The 26,595-nt window shown below is 38.2% G+C and overlaps 1 protein-coding gene across 1 annotated transcript in view; it reads left to right on the forward strand.

Moving 5' to 3' along the window:
• The window catches only part of ZFHX3 (zinc finger homeobox 3), a 1,259,585-nt gene that overhangs the window by 213,747 nt on the left and 1,019,243 nt on the right, over positions 1-26,595 (forward strand). Inside the window, 2 exon segments of the mRNA XM_054696960.1 lie at positions 17,534-17,733; positions 18,557-18,646. The gene's annotated coding sequence lies outside the window, so the exon portion shown is untranslated.

The following is a 26,595-nucleotide window of genomic DNA, read 5'->3' on the forward strand; positions in this document are numbered from 1 at the left end:
TACTTGCCAACATCTTCTCAGTTCCTTTGCTAAAGCCGTTTGAAAATGTGATTTTTTGTTGAGGTGTTTTTGTAAAGTGCAATTTATTTATTTGCTACCTGTGTTTTTACTATTGTGCAATTACTATATAGCCAGATAACATGAGCACAGAATTTACTGTCTTGAAGAGGAAGGACCGTAAGTGGTTTAATTTTTGAAACTTTTATTTTTGGAGCCGACTCTCACATCCTGCAGCTTTGCAGTCTGCGATTTATGACGGCTTCGGTCTAACCAGGTGGAGCAAAAGCCGCAAAATGGCAGGACAATTACTGGAAGGGAAGATCATGGAGGAGTCTTGTCAGTTCCCAGTGTGATGTGATCTATCTTTTAGCCCATTATGAGTTATTTTGAAAATATGAATTATAAACCTTTCAAAATTTAAATCATAGGGAGATTCAGTACCATATAAATGAGCTTCCAGATGTTTATTTTGCTGCCATATGATTTTTTTATCTTAGCAAGTTTATTTTAGCCAAGTGCCTTATTCTATATTCTGTTGATACGCACCTAAAATCATGATTGTTAGCATCCCATTTAGAAAGAACTTTATTTTAGTAAGTACATTATAATCCAATAGTTTATTCAGTATTATATTGACATTTTCTGTCATAGTTACCAATGCCTGCAGATAGTTCTTCTTTTCCAGAAATATAAAGCAAGTATAAAAGGTTTGCATACACCAACTAACTCCAGGTCATGTCTCTCCGTGTAATCATAAATATTTGGACATTATTTGCCCTCTAAAGAAATTTTAAAAAGTTATTTGTGTTGTATCACTACTTAAAATGTTAGTTTAATAAGAAATATGGAACTACTTAGAATATTAAAAATTAAGTATGATAACAAAGTGTACCCACTATGAATGAGCCTTCCAGATATTTAGAAAATTGGAATGTTGGTTAGATTAGCTTTTTTTTTCCACTAAAAGTTGATGACTTTCAGCTATTCAGTTTGTGTGTGTTTTATGACATCGATGTTGAGACAACTTATGGGAATGGTTCTCTTACTCTTTGCTCTCATACGCTAACATCCACACATCCATATTTTGGTAGATAAAAAGTTCAATATCCTTTCTACTCAAATTTTGCCAGTTTTCTTCCATGGCTATCAAGGGCCACCTAATCAATTATTTGCAAATTAGTGCCCTGACCAACCTGTGTTAACTTTTACAGTCTGTCAGTGTGTCATGCACGTTGCAGAATTCACACAGTTGGTTCTGTCCTGTTCTTGCTTATGCCTCGGGAACAATACTTAAAGTGAAAAGGGTTGGTGGCTTTTGCATGGCTGGAAAATTTTAAATAATGTTCCGACTTGTGTACTTAGGTGCTATTAAGTGAACTTAATACTTTGATTTTTTTAAATGATTCTTAGAACTTTAAGTATACATTGAAATTATGAGAAAGTCACTAAATATTTTTTCCTTGTCATCTTAAGAAAACTCAATTTAAGAGTTGCTTAAATTGATTTTAATCTGAAATTAAATTTAACTTTCACATTTGATCTGAAAAGTAGAAGCTTTCTGTGTCGTGGTGACCTCTCTCTCTTGCACCTGTCTCGTACCATGTTCCCTTGCCACCTTCCAGAGCCCACAGCCGAGTGCAAAACAACCCACAATGGGAACCTTGATTTTTCAGCCATTCTGTAATCTTTGTTACTGTTAGACTTCTAATTTTGCTGGGGTTTATAATATTTGCATTTGCTCTTATTACACCAAAAGACATTCCTTGGAATGCAGATTCACTTTCTCCCAAGTCCTTTCATTTGCAGATGAAAAGCAAATGCAGATTTAAAAAAAATAAATAAATCCGATGTGTGGTTGAAACCATTCATCACAAGCCCTGTCTGCTGGGTCTTTGTTTCTGGTTCCTGCTGCGTGCATTACATTACATTTCTGAACCTGTTGTGAGTTTTTTTTTTTTTTTAAAGCATTTTTCTTTTGTAGTTTATTAAAATAAAAATATTTGCAGTCAGCAGAAATCCCATTGGTTCTTCTGGAAATCTTGCCCCACAGGCCTTTATAGGACAAGAACAGATTGTCTGGGGCCTAATTCTGAGCATTGTTTTTTATGAGGAAATCAAAAGTATAATTGTTAAAACCCAGTGTGTCCTTTTGTGTCTGAAAAGGAGAATTAAATTGCTGGTGGCAAAGCAACAGGGCATAGAGAGAGTAGATGTGAGGCAGGTCCTCTGGAGTTGGGGGTTTGTTGCTGAAAGTAGAAGGAGAGTACAGCTCCGAGGGTACCCATGCGAGTGTGTACTTGCCAGGGAGATCTTGGGCCCCACTCAGTACCACACAAGAGGGACTGAAATGGGATAAATGCAATACAGTGGTCTCAGCGACATTCACTTTGCTGCTGACACATTCTTTCCCAAAAGTCTCAGGTTTGCGGATGATAGAGAAAGCACTCTGGTTCAAAGTTGGACGAAAGACTTATCAAATACCTACCAACTTGAGTTCTTTCTAGGATAAAAACCTTTATAGTCTTGAGAGCTTTTTCTTAGCCTTGTGCTTTTGCAGCATTTGTCATAACAAGACCACTCCAGCTCTTGGGCTTGTGCTTTCGTTTTTTATGTGCTGGGGAGAAATAACTTGAAATTTCTCTTTCATTTGCACTAATATTACATTCTGGATCAAGTCATTCAATGGTGTGTCTTGACTGGGGGCTAGTGTCTTCAGTTCTAGATTACTAAATTTTGTGAAGTCTGAGATCACCCCTGGGGGGTCTTTCAGAGGAACAGTTGGGCAATTGTGAATTTTGCCACAGGACCCATAGCCCCGCCACATATTTTAGGGTACACATGAAAGACAAAAGATTCCATGAAAACAGGTTTGTGTTCCAAGTTTACTTGGGGTATAACAAAAAAAAAGATTAAGAAGAGAAAGAGTGCCGATGAATCCCAACAGCACCCAGCGGTGTGCTGTGGTGGACAAATGGTTAACATAGACACTCATTGGAGTATGAAGGCAGTTCTTCTCGCCTGTCAGATAGTTTGACCAGTGTCAGGCTATCTTGACACGTGCAGCATACCTTCATTGCATCATAAATAAAACAGACAAATTACTTTTTTCCCCCTTAGGATGGAATAAGCATCACGAGAGGGGAGGGGAAGAATTTAAGGGGGGAGGAGTGATTTGGAGGGTCTGTGGGGGAAGTGAAGAATTAGAGGGGAGAGGAAAAAAAGATCCTTTCAGCCCCTCTATGAATCTCGGAATGGCAGCCGAGAACAATGAGAAAACCAGGCAATTACCTAGAATCCTGTTCCCTTATCCAGACATAGAAAATATATTCTTGCACCAGCCTTCCTTCCATCCCCCACTCCCCTCCCACCTCCTCCCCTTCCCTCCGACTATCTAATTCAGTTCTTTTAGTAGAAGGCCCAGCAGATGTAACAAAGGGAGAAGAGTTTCTCATGATGGGCCACTCAGGACGCCAGGGCCCAGCTTTCCAGGTCTATATGGGAAACATTTTTTTTATATTCTGTATCCTTACAGACTCTGGTAACCTCTGCAGCTGTCGCAGTGAAAAATGAGCAGAAAGGTATTTTATAACCCAAACTCTTTTTCCTGATTCCCTGAAAAGCAAGTGGCGAGGAGGCTAAATCACCTGGCCCTAATGCACCAAGCCCACATATCCCTTCAGCCTCTAGAAATTCTGCCTGGAGGTATAACTAGGAATTCTGGGCTCTGAAACCATTTCACCCAGAAATCTCCCTGAATTCCACTGAGGATCTGTGTTTTATTTCTTATTTAATCATTGCAGTCTTGTGAGAGGTTTCACCTATCCACCTCCCCCATCCCCCAAATGGACCCCAGTGAATGAAGATATTGCGAGCATTGGTAATCTGGGGTTTTTTGCTGCTGTGACTGGGAAGTTGGCCTTCTTCACTCCTGTGTTTCCTGGCCTCCTGGCCAAAGCACTTAGGACACATATAGAAGGAGCACTCATAAATGATGTTCCCTCTGAGGTCTTTACAGTGGGATGTGTACGTCTCATGATAGACAGACCAAGAGCATTGGACTGCCCAGTCTGTTGAAATGTGAGAATATGTGTCCGAACCCCTGTTATTTGTATTCCAAGATGACAAGAATGGACCTATGTGTGATTTCCTGTGTCCTCCATCCACTTTCTTCCACAATCTGCAGGACTGACTGTGCATTATCTTGAATGATGATGGCTTATAGTGCACGATCTATACTTCTTGTCATGACCAGTAGTTCATAAAGTAAGACAGCTGCCGAGGGTTAGGGTGTGGTTGGCAGCTGCTTACAAAAATTCCTCTGTGCACTCTTTGCAGTAGCTGTGCAACTACTATAAAAAGTGGGATACCCAGGCTTTCCCTTGGCAACACTTACTCAAGAGAGTACTTGAAAAAGACTTAAGTTTCTCTTGGAAAAACAATTAGTAAAGTCTCAGTGGCCAGGAGATTGCCAAGACCATCTCCCCACATTAGCCAAAGAACACTTGTTGGCATTCACTGACTTATTTAACCTCTTCCTTTAAGTAAAATAAATTTGCTGAAAATGCATTGTTTCCAGTAGAGTGGTGGTATTTGATTTCAAAGTGGATGCAAAGTGCCTTAAAGTGTGATTTACATCTTATATTGTGGTTTTCACTGTTTTTATTTTTACAACTTGGTTGTGAGTCAGGAAGGCCTGGAATCTTGGTGTAGACTTCTCTGCAACATCCTGTATAATCTTAAGGGTTACAGTTGGAGTCTGGAGGGGAGGTTTCAGATTCCAAGATGGCCTCTAGCTTGGTGTGATATCAGGGAAACCATTGACTTTTTCTGAGCTGAGTTTCAGTTTCATAGGAACCAAAAATTCATCAGCAGTCTGATGAAGTTGAATAAAACAAAAGCACCTCATATCATTTGGTAACCAGTAGGTGCCTAGAAATGTTAGTTACAGTTACTCCAATATGTACTCCTACTTGTTGATTGAGGCAGCAGTTACAAAAGATCAACCTAGAGGAAGCACCTGTTTTTCTCATGAGAGTTTGCTTTGTTTATAAGAAACCAAAAAATGCTAAAAATAAAGGTACTTCTGGGTAAATACTAAAATATCTGTTGGAAGAGGATAGTGTTTGACTTTTAAAAAAATGCCACCTAAATAGCTTTAAATCACCAGGTAGAGCTTCTTCCCTTTCTCCTTAGAAGTCACATCTGAATTTAGCATAAGTTCCAAAACTCTGGAGGCAAACCATAAAATAATCCAATTAGTGACTCTAGTGCAGTTTGTACGTTTTGTAGCAGGTTCATCATTATAAAAAAAAAAAAAAAAAACCCTTGATATTCTTTGTTTTTTCCTTCTGATATTTAGACTTAATTGCACACTTCGAATGCTTCTTGTGTCTTCTTTCCAAGATTTATCGACTATTATCTATTACAGATGATCTTTCATTAGGTGGGATCAACTAATTCCTCCAAATTTAATTTCCATCAACTTTGCATTTTAACAAAACTGCACTATGATTGAGGTGTTTGTCAAGTTAATTATTTTCAACCTTTCTGATTTTTTTTAACTCCCATGATCCAATTCATTCATCTTCTTATAAGCACCTTCATTACCCATGTTGAAAATAGGGACAGTTGTGCATATTGTATAGTACACTCTACTGCATAGTCCACAGAGATAATCAGAATGACTTTTATTTACAAACCTTTGGATGACTAAAGATACATAAAATCCAGAGAAACTGGGGCCACCCTAGTGGCCTAGGGATTAAGTCTCAGTGCTATCACTGTGACTGCCCACCGTGATGGCCCGCCACAGAGGCCTGAGTTCGGTCTCTGGCCAGAGATCTAACCCACATATGGCACAGCAGACCTCTCCTGACTCACCCGCTGCTCCCCTCAGCAGTGTATGTCAGTAGATCTGCCTGTTCTGTAAGATTTATTTTTATTTAATTTTTGCATAAAAGAACTGGGGTGTAGGCCAGAGTGCAGGGGGTAAGAGGAGTCACCAGAGACAGAGTGGGGAGCAGAACAGGCAGATCTACTGACATACACTGCTGAGAGGAGCAGTGGGTGAGACAGGAGAGGTCTGCTGAGCCGTGTGGGTTAGCTCCCTGGCAGGGGATCCAACTCGTGCTGCAGTAGCTGCCAATAGCTTGATAGTGCTGAGACATAACCCCTTGTGCCACCAGGGAGACCTAAGTAAATAAAATCTTTTAAAAAAAATCCAGAGAAATTTTACAAACTCAACAGAATGAAGCAGAAACACCATTCTGGAGGACATTGTTGTACTGAAACAGCTCGCCCTAGTTTTGCTGGGGATTGAAGATGCCCTGGAAGGATACTATTCTACCCATGATATTCAAGCCCTTAATTATGGGAATTTAAATTATTAGAAAATGTTATTTAAGTGAATAATTAAAAATATCCAAAGTTATAGCCTTGTTGTAGCATTGTTATATTTTTTAAGAGTATTAAAGTTTCATTGGAAAGAATGAACTTAACTTTGGGAATAGTACAGGAGCAGAAGGAAAGGGTTAAAGACCTCATGTTAATCTACTCTTTTGAAAGGTGCTCCTTGGATGTTGAGATTTGTTTTTTAACTGTTGGAGGATGACAAGTAATTCCAGAGGGACATCAAAGGACAGAGGATGCTATATCATATTCAGATCACAGTTTGGTGAATCTGTGAGAGGCTTTTCCTTAATCTAATGTAAAGATTTCTAAGAACCTGTCATCTGTCTGCTCGTTGGCTTTGTTTTACATGATACCCTTTGGCATCATTGATACCAACCTCAATGACATTATTATTGCTTTTTGTGCTAGTGTGCTAGTAATGTTAAACCAAGTGGAGTTAATAAAATTAAGTGATAAAGTTTTTAATACTATTAACAATCAGTAATACTTCTTGACAGCCCAAGAAAAGGAATAGCATGCCATTAGCCAGCTCAGATAGACATAACAGTTCATAAACAAAGAGATACCTCGTAATTCACTTTGATAAACCTTACTTTCTTCTGGTGACTTTCTACCATGCTCTCATATTCTTTTCCTCCCTTCTCTTCCCTCTCAGTCTCTCCTTCCTCCTTCCCTTCTTTTTGTGTTTCCCTCCTCCTCGCTGTCTCATTCATTCCACCCCCTTTCCTTGGTTTTGTCATTTCTTTTTTTAATTTCTTTTTTTTAATAATTTGTTTTTCTTTCATAGTTTTTTTTTTTTTAAGACTTATTTATTTATACAAGTGCTGGCGTACAGGCCAGAGGCGTGGAGGTTGAAAGAATTCACTAGAGACAGAGTGGGGAGCAGAACAGGCAGAAGGACTGAAATACACTGCTGAGGGGAGCAGCAGGCGAGGCAGGAGAGGTCTGCTGCGCCATGTGGGTATCTCCCTGGCCGGCCAGGAATCGAACCCGTGCTGCAGAGGCTGCGGACAGCTTCACAGCACTGCGCTCAACCCGTTGCTCCACGGGGGAGGCCCTGTTTTTGTCATTTCTTTGCCAATGTGAGAATGCGTTCTTCATGATCGCTCATCTTTACTGCTTTGTGGTTATTCTGCTGTTATTGTCTAGAAATTGACCATTGCTAAGTAATTGCAAGTGTGACTTCTGCCAATAACCCTGCTGGCTCAGCCTGCTTCCTCTGGGCTCTCTTTGCCTTCCTTAGCTAGTGCTTTCCTCACTCCCACTGTCTTCCTGCTTCTACCTCAACACTCTTCATCCTCCCGCAGATGCTTCCTGGGGTTCTTTTTGAAATGGATGCTATCCCTTTGTTCCAGTCCCACTTCGAGCAGCTAGGGTCAGGCAGCTAGCAGCCTCCCTGGGGCAGTGCTGTGATGAATTTTGGCATGGCCAGGCTGTTTAACAACTCCATTGCAGAGTGCCAGCTTCCTTAGAGATTGAAAGGCACTGTGAAGAGCTTTTTCCAAAGGCTCCACTCAAGTTTTGAAATGCCACAGATTCTCGTGGACCTCTAAATTATGTGGTCATTTTTTGAACCATGCCTACCCAATAAAAATGAATTTTCTTTTCCAAGGAGCATAACTACTCTGTGATCTTATTAGTTAAACTCTCAAATTTTCCTGGGATCCATGTTGTTTGGATTTAGTAATTTTTTATTTAAAAATGTTCAAGTCCTGTCAACCTTTTCATTGCTGATTGTCAATTATGTCTCATCTTTGCCGTCATTCACTTGCTTTCTTCTTTTTAAAGTCATAATTGTTATAAATGACTCCCTCTAATAATTTTTTTAAAACCGTAGTCATTTCAGAAACATTTAGAAAGTTGTCCTAATTGAGTGCAATTTTTTTTTAGCAGGTAGAAAGAACCAATTATTTCAGCCCAAATTAATTTTTTTTAGCTCTGCACATATGTGAAAAATTATTTAAATTAGAATACATTTCATTTTCTTTCATGGTAGTGGAAACTTATCTTTCAAAATTACTTTATCTTTTAAAAAAACTATATATTTATGTTGTCATGTGGCACTACAGAAGCAAATAGAGCTTTTTAATTGGGACTACTTAGTTTCTCAGGTCAGGAAATATTGCCTGGGACCTGTCTGATGTTGTTTGTAAATGAGAAAACATTTGAATTTAGGGTTGTGTGTCTGTGAGCACAAAATATAAGCCTATCACATGGCCTCTGTGCAATCAGATGTGCCTTTCATTGTGCACTTCATTGTGATGACCCCAGCTTCTTTCTTTCAAACCAAAGAATAGAAAGGTACATGAAGGGTGTGTGTGTGTGTGTATTTGTTTCCACTAAATGTGGTGAGTGTTCTCAGGAAGGATAACTTGGGCCAGAGTTAACAGCTCTGTCCCCTTCCTCTTATCCTTTCTGGTATTCATTAAGTTAATACACTGTTGTCTGCATGGGGCACCTTCTTTGATGGTGAGTACAGTTAAATGCCTATTCATGGACTAACTAATGCAAGAAGGTGCATAAAGTGTGTGGGGCAAGAGAGAGAGAGAAAGAGAGAGAGAGAGAGAGAGAGAGAGAGAGAGAGAGAGAGGTATTACTATATATTTTTTAACTTAAAATGCTTCTTCTTAACAATCCTTTGCAGCTGGCAGAAGGCTAAGGTTTCTCACACTATGAAAGGAAGTCAGACCATAAATAAGCCAGTCAGGCACACCTGGAAAGAATAAAATGCCTTTCTAGACTTTACACTGTGCTTAGAATGGATGCCAGTCTGGTGAGTGCATTCAAAAGGTATGGAAGAATGTGTAAATGCCACATTAGTATAAAGCTAGGGAAATGTTTCCATTTTTAATCTCCAATTTCTAAACTAATGGTTTACAGAAGACAATATGGAAAGGCATTTTTCAAAGTTTAATATCTTGCTGTCGTGTTGGGGGCGACAGACCACTTTTGAAAAGTAATGACAGACTAACACAGAAAGATATAGCCTTTCAGAGCCAGATAGATACTACCAAACTTCCTAGAAGTTGTCACAGCTTTCACACTTATGGATCTAATTCAAAGAGCAAAGATAAGCAACACATTCCTCATCTGATGTGCACACAAGGCTTAATGTGATCCAGTGATCATTAGCTCTTTGTGCCTCCTCCCCTTTTGGGACATGACTTGAGATTTTTTTTTTTTTTTTTTTTGGCTGCATTGGTCAGATGTTCACTGGTGCTGTTTCTGGGTTGAAAATCATGGATGCTTCTGTTTAATCATTTGGCTGTCAGTACTGTCTGTGAATTCCATCCCATCTGGCTTAGACCTTTTGCAGATTTTAAGGTAGGGTACTCAACCTCCCAGAAACTGGTCACAGATGAAACAAGTCAGCCTCCTTTCTTTTGTCCAAAATGTGTGCTTTCACAGTCACCCTTATCGGCACCATAGGGTTCATGTCTAGGCCACAAGGATGGAAGGGAAGAATATTCTGTGCTGGGTCCAGGCAAGACTATGGAAGAGACACTTCCCAGGTGAAGAAAAGAGTATTAGTCATGCAGAACCCATTTCCAATTCTGCTAACTTTGTCATCAGAATCTAAAGTCCAGACGGGAAAGAAAGCTTTCTTTTTGTTTGGTCTGTATCATCTTTTACAGATGAATGCTAACAAGAAGTGGATTGTTTATTGTTTTAATAATTAGAGTGTGTTCTTCCTGTCCTTTTTTTTTTTTTTTTTTTGGGACCCTTGCTGGTGGCCTAGGATCGAATCGGCACTGCAGAGGCTGCGGGCAGCCTTGCAACCCAGTGCTCAACTGCTGCGCCACCAGGGGAGGCCCTGTTTATTGTGTTTTTAAACATTTATGGGTATAGCTGGAAAGTAGAAAGAAGTACGTTTGGGTCTAGCAGCCTTCTCCCCTGTCACTGCCTCCCTTTAATGGCAGACATGGATTCTTTATGTGTCCCTGGCTGGCCCTTAATTAGCATGCCTTGGTCTAGAAGATAATAGTCTAGTGGAGTAGGATTCCCGGGAGCCAGCAGAGAGGGTCCCTGGCAGAATGTATTCATGTTATTTACATGGGTAGCCTCTTCCCAGATGTGGGCTCTGTCTCCTGGTGTGAAGTCGAAAGGAATGGGTGGGATGACTGTCGGGCGCCTGGTATCGGTGGCCTTGCCAGGACCAGCTGGTACTCAGTTTTTCTTGAGTCACTTGGAGTGTGTAAAGGGGTTTCCTTGGAGTGCTCTCAGACATATTTGGGTATCAGTATCTCATTCTGAACCATCATGGATAGACATTTCTGGTGATTCTTTTGTGCCAGATACTTGGCTAAAATAAATTTTTTTTTTAATTTAAGATATTTGAGGGGAGGAACGTCTGACTATCTCACTTTTTAAAAATACCAACTTCGCAAGTCCATCTCAAAAGAAGAGTACGAAGGAAATTATTTATTCTGTAGAACAGAGAGTTGTACATGTTTTGATTTTCTTCCTTTCATTTACTTTTTTCGTTCAGTATAACTATTTACTGTGTAACCCCTACATTCAAGGCATTGTTAGTGGTGCTATGGGGAACAGCAAATCATGGTCCTTATCCTGAGGAACTGTCTACCATGATATGCACCATTTACAAGGGTATGTTGAAATTTTTGTATACGTCAACTACTGAATTTTGTGAGTAAAGATTTGTTTTGACACAGGAATCAAATGAAAATATTGACCTCCTTTTTAATAATTCCTGCTGATTGTAGATAAAAAAAACAAAACAATCTTGTTCTATTAGTAAACAAAAGTTGTGTGTTTAATATGCTTGCATTTATTCTAAGAGAATATTTACATAAAGACTAAAAACTTACAGTTTATAGTTGGCTTCAAGAGTAATTGAAGGGCCTCCCCGGTGGCGCAGCGGTTGAGCTCTGGGTTGCGAAGCTGCCCTCAGCCTCTGCAGCGCCAGTTCGATCCCCGGCTGTTCCCTGGCCACCGGAGGAGGGTCCTGCGTGGCACGCAGACCTCTCCTGCCGCCCGCTGCTCCCCTCAGCAGTGTACTTCGGTCCTTCTGCCTGCTCTGCTCCCCGCTCTGGCTCTGGTGAATTCTCTCACCCTCCTGCGCTTCTGACTGTACCCAGTGCTTGTATAAATAAATAAATAAATAAATAAATAAATAAATAAATAAATAAATAAATAAATAAATAAATCTTAAAAAAAAAAAAAGAGTAATTGAAGCCCGGTTCAATTTTAATACGAGTTTATTTAAGACCAAATGCTGAGAACACTTGTCTTGTGAAAAAGACGGAATTCACTGTTCATAAAGTTATTATATATCTAAAAGGAGAAAACTGGCATTTAATAGTAATGTACTGCTGATGTTTAAAGTGTTGCTTTTCTGATTGTATTGCTTAAAATTTTCAATGATGTAAATTAGTCCCTCTAATCCTTGTCTCCACAGTAAGCAATAATTGAGAATATTTGATGATTTTTATCCACATGGGAGAATGCACTGCATAATTCAAAAGTAGTAAATATCTACATTCAGTTTATTTATATTGCGCTTTGTTAGTTTCAATATCTTGAGGAGGCAAGGAATGGTTAAATAATATTTTCATAACATCAATAACAGAGATAGAAATTTCATAAAGAAATAAATGGGGTAACTTTCATTAATATGCCTTATTTGTATTTGAGTTCATTTTTGTTCTCTTTCAGCAACTATTTGCACTTCTTCATAAGTTTTTGGAAACAAGCTTCATCTTTATCATTTATGATCTACTTATTCTTAGATGTCAGTATTTTTAGTTCTTCTTTGATTCAGAATCAAATGTAGAAGTCAAATATGAGAGTAAAAGAGATAATATTATTAGTTTGTTAGGAATGTCACATAACACATGTGGGTATTACATGTCATGGTGTTAGATACAAATCTCTACCTGGTTTATAACTTTACTGTCAAAATTCACCTGAGACTGACGTACTTTAGGTAAGAAATCTTAATTGAAGAGAGATTTAAAAAACCAAATGTTAAAGAAAACACCAGAGAGTGTTTCTAATTTTCCTAAGCACAGTTTTTGTATTTGTCTTCCCTCTAATAATATGGCACTATGATTTTTAACACTAAATTTGACGTTCCATAAATCTAACTATTAATGAGCACATGAAAAAAATACATGTAGAATGTAAGAGAGCTGGCATCTAAATATTTTGCTTTTGCATTCATGGACTATTGGTTAACAAAGTTTCATAAGGATTTAAAAATCATTACATATCACAGTTATACCTCTAATAAACTAATTATATATGTTGTTTCTACTCTGTAATTAGGTGTAATTATACTAATTGCATAAACAGATGATAATCAACCCGAAATTACTTTATAAAACAAGAACATTTACACAACAATAATGTCATTAAAAAACATAAGCCCCCAAGAAGGAGACAAAGCAAGCACCACCAGGAAATTCAGTTAGGGATTAAGTGTCTAGCACCGTAGGTATAATAGGGACGCTGTCACCTTCCCATTACCCTAATGCACTCCATTCCTCTTAGATATAGTATGTTTAAATCCTGAGCTGTGAATTTCTAGGCCTTTGTGCCTTTGTCTCACCACCTTAACATTTTTAATGTAGTTTTTGTTGTGTAAATCTATATAAGTGCCATCACCGTCAGTGGTGACATCTGATGGCATGAGGCCGACCCAGTCTGCATGTATTAGGGCTTTTTGTGTTTGTGCAGTGGAACCTACTTAAACAAATTCCAGTTGAAGGAATAAACCTGTAAAAGGAATACATTTTCCCTGTTCTGAAACAATAGCTCAGTGTTGAATGGATGCCCATGAAAAGAATAAATCACACAGAAGGATAAAGTTCTTTTCGTCCAAAAGGCAAGAGGAAGGTAATGATGATTTTGACCTATTGAGGAAATAAATCTCTTGATTTATCAGTTTAATGTGCAGACCAATCTAGAACACATGTCAGGAAGTTGCCTTGAAATTATAACTAAATTTTGGATTGTTCAAAAAGAATTTCAAAGAACAAAAACAATATTAAGAACTCAATAATTTTGCAAAAAATATTGAAACCCAGACTGGGCAGGAGCACTTGACATTCCTTACATAACTTCTTGATATGTAGTCATTCTATCAGTGCTAGACACAGGTAAACCAAATGCCTGGTGAGCTGTGGTTAGAGTAAAAGCAGCCTCCATTAAATACAGTCTTTTCGTTGCTGCTGGCCTTTTGTGTTGCCTGTGAACAATGGTTTAGGAACTCTGGATCTGTTATTAGATATACCTTGGGTAGGATTTCCTGTGAATTTGCAATGAATTTGGAGATTAAGAAATGTATAGATCCTTGAGTCTTTAGCTCCTAATACTTGGAGAATCTTTGCTTTAAAAGTTCAATGCCCATCATCACCTGAATTTGTAACAGAGCAATTGGGGTATATTTAAGTGCATTTAGGATTTGAGATGCCAACTCAAATGCAACTTGAGATTTTGAAAATGCCAACTTGTATTCTAGTTTCTCCATCAGTTAAAAAATGTAATTGATAAAACAATATAAATATATATATATTTTTTTTTAAATGGGGCGTTTTATTTATTTATTTTTTTTAAGATTGATTTATTTATACAAGCACTGGGTACAGTCAGAAGCGCGGGAGGGTGAGAGAATTCACCAGAACCAGAGCGGGGAGCAGAGCAGGCAGAAGGACCGAAGTACACTGCTGAGGGGAGCAGCGGGCGGCAGGAGAGGTCTGCGCGCCATGTGGGACCCTTGCTCGGCGGCCAGGGAGCAGCCGGGGATCGAACCGGCGCTGCAGAGGCTGCGGGCAGATTCGCAACCCAGCGCTCAACCGCTGCGCCACCGGGGAGGCCCTATAAATATATTTTTCACAGCTGTCAGCTGCTGATATGAAGCAGACACATACAAGTGGTCAGTGAGTACTTTCTGAGTGAATACATGACGATAGGGTGAAAAGAAATCGTATTTGGTAGGCTTATCCAAAAGAAAAGAAGTGTGAGTAGTTTTGCTGGAAGGCTTGGTAATATTACTTAAAATTTTTAAAGTGACTTTATTTATTTTTTAAAGATTTTATTTTTTTGTGCATACAAGGGCTGTGTGCAGGCCAGAGGTGGCGGGGGCGGGGGAGGGTTGAGAGGGTTCACCAGAAAAAGAGTAGGGAGCAGAACAGGCTGATCTACTAAAATACACTGCTGAGGGGAGCAATGGTTGAGACAGAAGAGGTCTGCTGTGCCATTTGGGTCACCTCCCTGGCCAGGGATCAAACTTTGTGCTGCAGTGGCTGTGGATAGCTTCATAGTGCTGACATTTAACCCCTTGTGCCACCAGGAAGCCTCTTAACAATGACTTTATTTTGTCTGCTTATCAAATGATCTCTACTATAAAATTAAATAGACGCAAAAGAAGAAATGGAAATATCTTTGAGAAGTATGCGAACCTATTTCATTCCAAAAAGTTTCCAACCCCCTCTACACAGGATATAAAAATGCCATTTCCCTACATCTTACTAGTGTTGGATGTTTTCATTTTTTTTATGTCTGTTAAATTTTTGCTCAAACTCTTACTTTTATGTATTACCTCAATTCTAGAAAATTACTTTCTTTTATTTCTGTTTCCATTTGATTCTACCAGATATACTTGGTGTTTTGATAAATCTGGATCCCTTTCCCATGTTGGGAGAATTCTGCATTGTTTTGAGTCTTAGTGGCAGCCCACTTCCCACCATAAAAATCTGGAAAGTTAAAAATCTTATTAGGAGAATACAGGCATGTGAATCAGGTTCTATCCATAGGATACCCTTGATTCAGGGTTGAAGTAACCATGAGGAATGCATCTCTGTGACTGTTGTGAAAGACTGAGTTCCTAGGGAGTGGTGGCATTTGTGCTGGTAGTGGCGTCCAGGCAGGAGCTACTGATAAGTCTTCATAGGACTGCAGTCTGCAGAATCCAGAAGAGGAAGTAGCGACCTCCCCACTGGACAAGCTCTGTGCCACAAACCCTAGCCATGACTCCTGGTTCCCTAACTTGGAACCTACCCTTTCAGTGTTTATGACAGATCTATAAGCTATACAGTGTTCATTAAATAAGTGTCCTTTTTGTTTAAATAGGCCAACCGAGATTTCTATTACACGCAACTCAGGATACTGACTGATAAATGGATGCTAGGACTTGTTGCTTCTGTTGCTAGACAGTTTTAAGCAGAAGAATGATAAATTCAGTCTTCTAAATTGTTAGTTCTGGAAGGGAACCTTCTCTTATAAACCAAAATAATTTCTCTCTTGCAGTCCCAGAGCTGAGGAGGTTCAAAGTAAATGACAATTACCCCTTTGGCCCCCACCCCGGGTTTGTTGAGTTATCTAGTAATTTGAACTCACTGCCTGGGGTGCAAGTGTACTGATGGAGAAAGAATGTAAGCTCAGAATTAGGGGAGGAATATGGGGAAGATTTGAATCATTCCTGCTGTAATTGCTATAATAAGCTCCCAAACCCATCAATTTCCTTTGAGGGCTGAAGCAGCCTCTGCCCTGTCCTATTTGAAAATCCCAGAATCTTGCAAAAGGAGTCCAATCTTTATGATCCATTCTCAACCAATCACCATCCCCTGACGTATGTATAAAAATAGATTCCTAGAATACCAGTTATAGAGTTGTAGCTTCAAGAGTTTGCTATTTTTTTCTATTGAGGTATAACTGACATTTAACATTATATTTCAAGTATACAACATAATGATTAGATATGTATATGTATTGGTAAATGCTCTCCACAAGTCTAGGTAATATCTATCACTATACATAGTTAGAAAATTTTTTTATGGGGATGATGTTTTAAATTGCACTCTGAGAAAATTTCAAATATAATTATAGCATTATTAACTATAATCATCATGCTGTATATCTCAGTGTTTCACTTATTTTATAATGGTGAATTTGTACCTACTGATCCTCTTTACCCATTTTGTTTGTCTCCTTCCCATTGCCTCTGGCAACCACTGATCTGTTCTCTTTTGTGTATGAATTTGTTTTCTCTTTTTTTTTTTTAGATTTTAAATATAAGTGAGATCATATGGTATTTGTCCTAGCCTGCTTTAGTGTACCAAATATGAGTTGAAATGGCAAACGTTTGCTAAATTTTTTGCCAAAAATCTCCAAGTATCTGTGTAAATAGATTCTGAAAGCACAAGAACAAGAAAGAAATGTAATTTTAAATTTGGCTAAATTAATTGGATATGCTTACTACAGATTCTGCATTCAACATAGTGGTTCAAATATCATAGTTAAGTCATAGTAAGTTCAGTGCCATAGTAAGGCATTAAACTGCTCAGGGAGCTAGAAGTGTTGGAGTTGAATTTATCATGGTTGCCTAATTCTAACCATGTCCTCTAAGAGGATTCAGAATATACTCCCTTCAGCATTTAGAAAAACATTAATTGAGGGTATACCAGGAGTCAGAAGAGTGCCGGTGTGGCCATTCTCCATAAACCCATGATGTGGGTAGGAGTCGCAGCAGGGTTACATGAATTCATTGAAGTTACAGGAATCTCAAGGTGGTGGAGACTAAGGGTGGCAGCTCATTAGAGCAAGGTGGGTATAGTTATAACATACATCAGAGCTAGTAAAATAATATGGTCTGATTAGCTCTAGTGTTTTATGGTAACTGGGATTAAAATAGATAGGCAGTCCAGTTAAAATCTATTTAATGTAAATAACAGAAAAACCACAAATTTGATGAACCAAGTCTTGACTTAATCCACCACAATAGTCATGATCTCTTAACAGGGTCTCAAATATATATAAAGAGGTCACATCCCCTGAGATGGAGAAATCCAGAATAACATCTCAATTAGGGTATATATATATATTCTTTTTCACAGGGATCTGAGTTATTTCTAGGGTAACTGAGCACTCGTGGGAAAGGGAAATACCTAGATGATTCAGAAAGTATTGATGTCAGCTCTGAACTAACACTAAATCCACGGACCCAGAATTCAGTGTGGTTTTTCTGTCAGAAGATGAACTTTATAGAATTCAGATGATGGAGATTTGATACAAATCTGTCTTGTAATAGGCCCAGTGGGATCCTAAATGCATCCCTCACTTATTTAATTTGTGAATGTACTGTTGGAATATGTCTCATCAGCACTGGAAGAACCCTATAATGGTTTCTGATGGATTAGAAGGACCCAGTGGAAATTGATGGAATTCTTCTCACTATCAAGAGAGTAAATGAAATGCAATATCACAATCCTTGGGCAACTGTAGATATGTGTCATCATAAACCACTTTTGAAAGAGGCAGGGATGTTCATCTTCCATGTTCTGACATAACTCCTGAGTATGGGTAGGTATTAGCGAATGCTCGTTAATTATCATTATTATAAGTGTAATAAATGATAACTTTTGTCATATCAGATATTCTAGTGAGGTGTCTTTATTGAAGCAAATGAACATAGCCTCAACTACTAACTTTGCAATCCTTTCCCCCCTCTATCTCGATGTATCTAGAACACCAGTTCCTTTTTCCTTACATTTGGCATGGACAGCAACATACTTTTGTTTCTTTGCCTCAGAGTTATGGACACTGACTGACTTTGAGCCATAGCTTAATCTCTGGGGGACTTGATTATCTCGTTACCCCAAATGGCATCAGGCTAGTTCATGAAATTAAAGTCTTATGCTATAAGACCTGGGGAACATGAAGTTGTAGACACTCTAGATACATGTATGCCAAACACAGGAGCTGTAACTATGAAAATATGAGCCTTGCTGCTCAGTGAAATGTGTAGAGGGTCCAGTGCGTTTGGAAAATTTCAGGATATGTGCTAAAGTTTGTGTGCTCTACCTTTAAGAAAGAAACACAGAACTTACATTTTGAAGGACACATAAGACACATTTGGCTGTGATGCTTGAAGTCACTTACTAGGTATGGCCAATATTATCAGGGCTCCATCCACATGCCTTCACCTTTACCCCCCTCACCATGTCAAGAGAACTTCCAACTGCTAACACCTGCATTTTTTTTCCCCGAGGACTCTCTAAGGCTGCCAGAGCATACTTATTTTGCCCATTACTGCAAGTGTCTTGACAAGTGAATGCTGTATGAAGACTGTATTAAGTCTCATTAGGAGAAGCATCTGAAATGCCTTGGGTACTTTTTTTTACAGGGTGCTATACATGCTTGAACTAGTGGTCAAGATGTGATTCTGTATCTGTCTGGCATCAGGGAGAGGAAAAGGAAGTGGCATATCTGACAGGTACAGTGAATGACCCACTCTCAAAGTTTCCTTTCCCGTATCAGGCTGGAGGAATGAGACTCAGGAATCATTTTCAATGACAATTGAATTCAAGAATTTTATAGCCCAAATTCTGGAATCAGGTAGTTGAAATGAATAAGTGGTTGGGGTGGTGAATCTTTGTCATCCATATCTCAGAAATTTTGGAATCTGCAACTTGGGAAACTTAGTACACCAGAAGCTGGCTTCCTTCAGGGGAACAGCAGTTATTCGGTTGAATTGAGACTGAGCCAACCCACCTAATTATTTCAGACTTCTTATGAAAAAGGGTGTCTAGGGTTGGCATGGGAGATTGTTCCTATCTACATGGTAACCCATGTAAAATGCCAGAAATAAAGAGTATGCCACCCTGTGGGTATTTGGGCTGCCTCCTTATTACTGCTTGAGTGGTAAAAATTAATGAAAGGCCACATCCTTAGCTCTAATCCTTCAGGAATGAATGTGTAGTCTTTCTCTTGGGTAAAGAAACATGGTTAGTGGAGAAGAGGATGAAATTGAACCTGGAAGGAGACTTGGAGGAGGGAAGTTGAAAGTAATTCCCTCCTCCCAGTGATGGTGTGTTTATATACTGATGACTGTAGATCTATATTGTGTTAGGCAAGAGCTATTCTGGGACAGGGAGGAGAAAAAATATGAAAAAGGAAAATAAATTGATGTGAAACAATGAAAGGGTGATCTTTCAGGGAACAATTGTCAAGCTACTATTTTGGTCACCCAATATCTGAACCTCCTCTACATGTTTTGGGTTCTCCCTCTCATGAGCTTTGTTGTGGGCAGAACTTACTTCATTGGAAAAATTAAAATGCCAGTTACTTACTTTTCTAACCCCCCATCCCCACCCCACAAGCACATGATCTAGATTCCAGGGAAAACTATCCAGGAGATACAGGGAAGGCATACCCTCTAGGTTACCTTCCTGGAAGGGTTAGGAGCTGCAGGAAGTTGGTGTTCCTGGGACAGCAGTGATGCTTCATCCATGAAAACATTCATGTTCCTTCTGCTTGTGTTCTTGAGTGCTCAGCCTTGACAGTAGTATCCTCTCCATCTTCTCTGAGATATGATTTAGGGAGTCTTTTTGTCTTGCCTCAAATTTAGATTCCTACTTTTCCTGGGAGTTCTGTGCTTTATGCACTATCTATTTTCTTTAAGCCATGGTTTCTATTGCTTAACCACTAGCAAAATAATTTATTCAATGATAGCACAGAGCACTGGACTTATTTTCTAGAGCCTGGGTTGGAAATAGGGGCTGCCACTTACTGGCCATGTGAACTGGGGCTTTTGAAACTTCTTAGAGACATAGTTTCCTTATCTGTTAAATGGGAGTCAAAATCCCCCCATCCCACACCCATCTCCACCTCTGCCACTTGGCATAGAGAGTACTTGAACAAGAAGTTATATTGGCAAAGATCTGTGCTTGTCACATCTTGTTTTTGTTTTTAAATAAGCAGTGCACTTGGAAGAGTCAGTGTTTTACACAGAGTAATTTTCTCCTATTATGTGATTATTTAATATTACTTTCACTGAATGTCCTGGAAAAAGTGTTTTTTTGCTTGCTCCTCAGAGTGCATAAAGTAATGGAGCTGTAGCTGCCAATTATGAATATCGGTGTTTTTTTAACTTTTCCTTCAAGCACTTCGTACCACATGGTTCAAATTTCTGAGGGTAATCTTGGGATCTGTAGAGTTAGCAAGATGGACTTTTATATCTGATTGCTGTTAAAAGTTTAATAAAGTCAGTGACTATATTGGCAAGTATGCCATTTGTGATGAAAGGCAGATTGCATATTTATCAATTAAATTATTATTATTATTTTTTTAAAGGTTTATTTATGCATACAAGAACTGGGGTACAGGCCAGAGGGGTGTGTGTGTGGGGGGGGCAGTGAGAGGATTCACCAGAGACAGAGTGGGAAGCAGAATAGGCAGACTGACTGAAAACACTGCTGTGGGGAGCAACGGGTGAGACAAGAGAGGTCTGCTGCGCCATGTGGGTAGCTCCCTGCCTGGGGATAGGTTCACAGTGCTGTGCTTAACCCCTTGCGTCACCAGGATGGCCCAAATTATTTTGTTTCTACAAAATAATTGATATGTAAGATATAAATAATAAATATACAAACACCTAAATATCTGTCCCTCACCTGAGGCCTCTTATGTAATAATCCTCCTATCTTTTCTGTCTTTCTCTAATAATATGCATAAAAATGCCTGCAATGATGTACAACAGTCTGTGAACAGAAGCAGGAATCATACAGTACATTCAATTTCTTCATTTCTTTGCATTTTTTAGGAGTACATGCTTTAATTTAGGAAGGTAATACATTAAAAAAGAAGAACCATCATGTTAAATGCATCAGAGCAAAAGAAATTAACTGAAGAATTGGAAAACATAAGCACAGACTTGATAAATACATACATGAAATTTCAGAAGCACATTAGAAACACCTTTTTATTAAATAATTAATTGTTCTGGTTTAATTGCTGTCTGTGATTTGTAGAGATTAAAAGAGTGGACCCTGGAACCACTGGGTATAGTTTCAAATTCAGCCCCAAGACTTAATAGCTGTGTATCTTGAGCAAAACACATAAATCCACGTGTGCTTCAGTTTTCTCACGTGTAAAATGTGAATTGTTACAGAATCAATTTCATAAGATGATTATGGGGATTAGGTGGATAATTTGTTAGGACAGTGGTGCCTAAGCAGTATATATGTATATATAAGAAATGGAATTTTGGGAAATGAAGTACAGCCAAGCTGACACCTTACAAAGTCATCACTCTTCTCTTCATTTGCTCTTCACGGCCTTTACTAAACACACTCATCCTTTTTCTTCTTCTAAATTGTAACTATTAATTCCATCTTCTTTTTTTTTTTGTTACTATTCTTGTTTCAGTGATAAAATTTTATTTATTTATTTATTTATTCCCACAAAACTAAAGTTAAATATTCTCTACTGTTTCCTGCATTAATGTTAACTTTTCTTCCACTGACTTCTCAGTTGTTTCTCCTTTTTCAATTTGCTGATAATTTTCATGCAGTTGGTAATTTTTTCTTATTGTCTGATACTTGAAAACTAACATTTCTATCTGTGGCTCTCTGTGACTATGATTTAAACTCATCAGAAGGCTCTACTGAAAAGGCAGTCCCCTGTGCTCTACTGCTGGAGAGCCTAATTTGAAAGTTCTGGACAAGACCCAGAAATCCTACTTCAAAAAATAAGTATGCAATACTTTGACAGTACTAGTCCTATAGATCAATGTTTGGGAATATGTTGATCTGGGTTGGTCAGTATTGATCACTAGTAAAACCTCTTGTTAGCTGAAGTTGCATAATTTCTCTGTTCAATTTTTGTTGGCATTCTCTTCAAACATGTCAGCTGGTGAATTACTGTTAGATCCTCCTTTATCCACAGGCAGTAAACAAGAACTGACCATTAAGTGTCTCTGTGAGTACAGAGTATGGTTGTAATGGGTTTCTTTAACAGTACACCATGTGCATTAAGAACATATGCACACATATGTAAAATGCTTAGTTGTAAATATTTTAATAAATTGATTATTTTTTAATTTTTACTGATTATTCTCACTAGATAGTAAAGACTTCAATAAGCTAATAGTTAAAGGCTATTAATTGGCTTAGGGGCATAGCCTTAGGTACATCTTATAAATGTTGCTGCTCTAGTAGTGCTATCATTGTTGTTATTTTCTAAATAATCTGTGAGTGCTAATTAGGGGGCAAAAACATTCAGGTTGCCTAAGGGTTTTACTTTATTTTGTTTAGCTCATGTTTAAAGACTTAACCTGTGTACAAAGATTATATAGTATGCTGCTTATATAATATACACTGTTTATAGTTTAGTTAGTATTTCCTTATAGGTAATATTAATATTCTATTGGTATTAAAATGTTTGCATTTTCAGAGGTCTTATGACCTTCAATGGGAACCTTCCCACTCAGACCTTCAGAGGCCTTGTGATTTCCCATGAGACCCCACGAGCACCTGCGAAGGCTGATGAGACTGTGCTCACATCAGATTGAGACAGAGTGGCCAGAGGCCTCATAACTTCCTGTGAGACCCTGCCAGTATCTCACCCAGATAGATGAGAACTCTCACCAGTGAGGGGGAAGGAACCATGCCCCAAGGAAACATTACATACACAAAGCTAATAATGGGCAGAAGGAAATACTCAACAAATAGAAATATGAGTCCTTGAGTGAATAATACAACATAATGAGAGCAAATCTCCAGAACCCTAATTAATAGACATGGAAGATATGTTCATCCCAATCAGATACAGAGTTTAGAATTGCTATGGTAAAGAAATTCAAAGAAATGGAAGAAAACTCAGAAAAACAAGTGAAATATCCTTGGAAATGAAATCAGTGAACTGAAGACAAAGTAAAGCTCTAAATAAGGTAAAAATGGCCACCCTACCCAAAGCAATATATAGATTCGACACAATCTCAATGAAAATATCAATTGCATGTTTCAAAGAACTGGAGCAAATACTAGTGAAATTCATATGGAATCACAAAAGACCCTGAAGAGCAAAAGCAGTCTTGATAAAGAAGAAAGGAGGATTCATACTTCAGAACTCAAGCTATATTATAAAGCCATAATAATTAAAACAATCTGGTACTGGAACAGAAACAGACACACAGACCAATGGAATAGAATCAAGAACACAGAAATAAACCCATGTAAATATACACACACACACACACACACACACACATACACACACACACACACACACATACATACACATACAGTGAATCTATGACAATGGAGCTGAAAAAACCCAAACACTGGAACAAGGACGGCCTCTTCAATAAATGTCATTGGGAAAACTGAACAATTGCTTGCAAAAGAGTGAAACTAGACCATGTTCTCGTACCATACATCAAAATCAACTCAAAATGATTAAAAGATTTTGATGTAAAACCTGAAACCATAAAATACATAGAAGAAAACATAGGTAAAACATTTCATGACACAAGCTTTAGAGATGCCTTTAGGGATTTTTCCTAACAAGGAAAATAAAAGAGAACAACAGCTGGGACTATGTCAAACTAAAAGGCTTCTGTACAGTGAAAGAAACCATAACTAAACACCCCAACCAAATGGGAGAAAATATTTGCACACCACACATCTGACCAAGGACATAGCAAAGATGTACAAAGAACTCATAAAACCCTACAAAAATGAAAGAGGTAACCCAATCAAAAGATGCACAAAAGAACTAAACAGACACCTCTCCAAAGAAGACATTCAATTGGCCAGTAGAGAAATTCAATTGAAGACCAAAATGAGATGCCATCTCATACCTATTAGAATGACCCATACAGAAAAGAGCAGAAACAACAAGTGCTGTGAGAATGTGGAGAAACAGGAACCCTCTGGTGCTGCTGATAGGAATGCAATGCTGGTCCAGTCTTTATGGAAAGCAGTATGGAGGTATCTCAAAACATTAAAAATGGATCTGCCATCCATTCGACCCAGTAATTCCACTCTCTTTTCTTAGTTTCTTATATCTTTGTCCATCCTTTGTATTTCCAATTTTCTATGTCACTTTGTAAATGGTTAGGTAAATTTTGCATGGTGTTTACAAATCTGATCTAAGCATTTCTGTCCTATATTGGGGGTATTTAATCCTTATTTATTAAGTAATTTAAAAATTAAGTAATAAATAATAAGTTACTAATTATAATTAGTAAGTTAAGCCCTATATTGCTCTTGTAGCTTTCATAACTTATTTGTGACAATGTATTTTTACTGTTGCCCATATTTTGAACCATCAACTTATATATTCTTCATTTTTTTTTCTGTGTTTGGAAGCTCTGTATTTTGACTTTAATTCCATAGATGTGACCATGCTTTTCCAAAATTGTTTATTACTAAATATTTTTTTTTGAAGTTGACCAAAAATAATAGCTTAAACAAAACACTAATTCTCTTATGGCTTTTGGAATGGGTGGATGAATAGAAAAAAGGACATTTCCCTTATCTTGACTGTTGCCATTTACAATAGCAGAGACATGGCCACTCATGGTGCAACTGGGAACAGTGGCAAAAAACAACTGGAGTTTTTGTGCAGATGTATATACTGTTTAGCATATAAGAATGTATATTTTAAGACTGTATTATATTTGCTCCTAGAATAACCATTCTGTTGCTTTGTTTGTTATAGTTAGATAAAAATGTAATGGTGGGCCTCCCTGGTGGTGCAGTGGTTGAACGCTGGGTTGCGAAGCTGCCCGCAGCCTCTGCGGTGCTGGTTCAATCCCCGGCTGCTCCCCGGCCACCAGAGGAGGGTCCCACATGGCGCGCAGACCTCTCCTGCCGCCCGCTGCTCCCCTCAGCAGTGTGCTTCGGTCCTTCTGCCTGCTCTGCTCCCCGCTCTGGCTCTGGTGAATTCTCTCACCCTCCCGCGCTTCTGCCTGTACCCAGTGCATGTATAAACAAAACAAACAAACAAATAAATAAATAAATCATGCCTCTATTAAAAAAATATCTTTAAAAAAAAAATGTAATGGTGCTAGAAAAGACTCAGGGAAGGAAAATGAAAACAATTACATGCAGTTGAAAAGCTTTCTTATGAAGACAAATGTTAAAGTAACATTTACTGTTTCACTGACAGGGATGAACTCTGAACCTTAATATGAATTTTCATTGTTTATAACATAATACATTTCTTCTCAAAATATCAAAAAATCACATACTTATATTTTTGATTCCTATGCAAATGGGATATGGCAATTATTGCTTCTTTGACCAGCGATATGAAGGAAGAACTCAGATCATTTTTTATTGTGTTTTGTTTTGAGCGAGGTGCTTGCTAAATATTTGACTTGGAGATAGCTTTTTGAGTTAAAAGTGATAAAAATAATTCAGAATTTCATGAAGTCTATCACCTTCTTTGACTTCATTTCATACAGTATTGAGATTATTTGCTTTTTAGATGTCCAAAGCCCAAATTTCTGCCTTGGAGCTGTTAGGGAATAACAATAAATAATGACATCAAATAAAAGAGAGAAAAATATAATATGGAACCCATTGGAAAAGCAAGAGAAATGGAGAACTGATTAGCTAACAGTGACACTATTGTTTGGCATGGCTATGGGGGGAATCCTACAGATGATAGTCATTCTGGGGGGGGGGTTTAATCAGATAAGTTATATGGCTGACTTCCTGGTTTTGGTAAAGCAAAAGTGTCTGATATTATAACACATGTACATTGCAGGACCATCAGTTACCATAATATTTTGCGTAGAGATGATGACCTAGTGAGAGGCCAGGTTCTACAATTTATTGGCATCTTCAATCCTCAAAGGAATATTTTTTAAAGAGTTCATTAAAAAGTGAGTTAGAAGGCATTTTGCTAATATGAACCATTTAGTAAATAGTACAGTATTTGTAGCCATGGTCAACATTCCTAAGTATATTGTTTGTATGTGAAGGGGTGCATTCTTAAAAAAATACTTGTTTCTTAACACTGGTTGGTAAGGATCACCTGACAAAAGTGACTATTCAAAGTACTCTTACATAAAAAATTACATGGCCAAGGAATTGTGACTACTGCTATATTCACTTGAAGTAATTTTGTGGAACATTTGTACATTAGTCACTGTGAAGAAAACCATTTATAAAACCTGTTCAGCAATAGCTTTTCATATTTTAGAGAAAAACATGGAGCTACTACAACCTCTTTGGAATGTAGCCCAGTAGAAGGAAAGCAGACATATGGAAGAGGGTTTCAGGATATTTATGCTCCATTCACAAACAACACATTCTTCCAAGTTACAAAGGTCTGACTATGTCTGTGTATTCAGCATATCCCTGGTAGCTGATGAGTAACATAATTTCCTTCTGCTCCAATTCTATGTTAGGAAGATGGGATGGAGATTGCCAG

The sequence above is a fragment of the Talpa occidentalis genome, unplaced genomic scaffold (assembly GCF_014898055.3).
Source record: "Talpa occidentalis isolate TD23 unplaced genomic scaffold, MPIMG_talOcc4v2.1 talOcc4.17, whole genome shotgun sequence".
Classification (NCBI taxonomy): Eukaryota; Metazoa; Chordata; class Mammalia; order Eulipotyphla; family Talpidae; genus Talpa; species Talpa occidentalis.